Below are 321 nucleotides of genomic sequence, written 5' to 3' on the forward strand. Positions count from 1 at the left end.
TGCTGCTGCTGCTGCTGGGGTCCTATGGAGCGGCTGCGGGGCCCCAGCCAGCTGCTGTTTTTGCCTGTGCTGCAGCAGCTGTATTTCTTTAGTAGTAATGCATATGAAGAATTATATTTAAAAATAAATAATAAATATATTAGATGTAATTGTTAACAAATATCCTGGCTGCAGCGAGAGCAGCAGCAACAGCAGCAGCAGCAGCAGCAGCAGCAGCAACAGCATTTCAGTCTGTTGCGGCTCTGCATGCTCTGCTGCTGCAACTCTTTTTTGTTTGTACACAAACATATACTTTTTAATTGAACTTTATTATTTAATTCT

The 321-nt window shown here is 42.4% G+C and overlaps 1 protein-coding gene across 1 annotated transcript in view; it reads left to right on the forward strand.

The window, feature by feature from the left end:
* The window catches only part of EMH_0074160 (uncharacterized protein), a gene marked incomplete at both ends in the record, with an annotated part of 4,662 nt that overhangs the window by 2,179 nt on the left and 2,162 nt on the right, over nucleotides 1–321 (forward strand).

This window comes from Eimeria mitis, genomic scaffold (assembly GCF_000499745.2).
Source record: "Eimeria mitis Houghton genomic scaffold, Emh_scaff4315, whole genome shotgun sequence".
NCBI classification, from domain to species: domain Eukaryota; phylum Apicomplexa; class Conoidasida; order Eucoccidiorida; family Eimeriidae; genus Eimeria; species Eimeria mitis.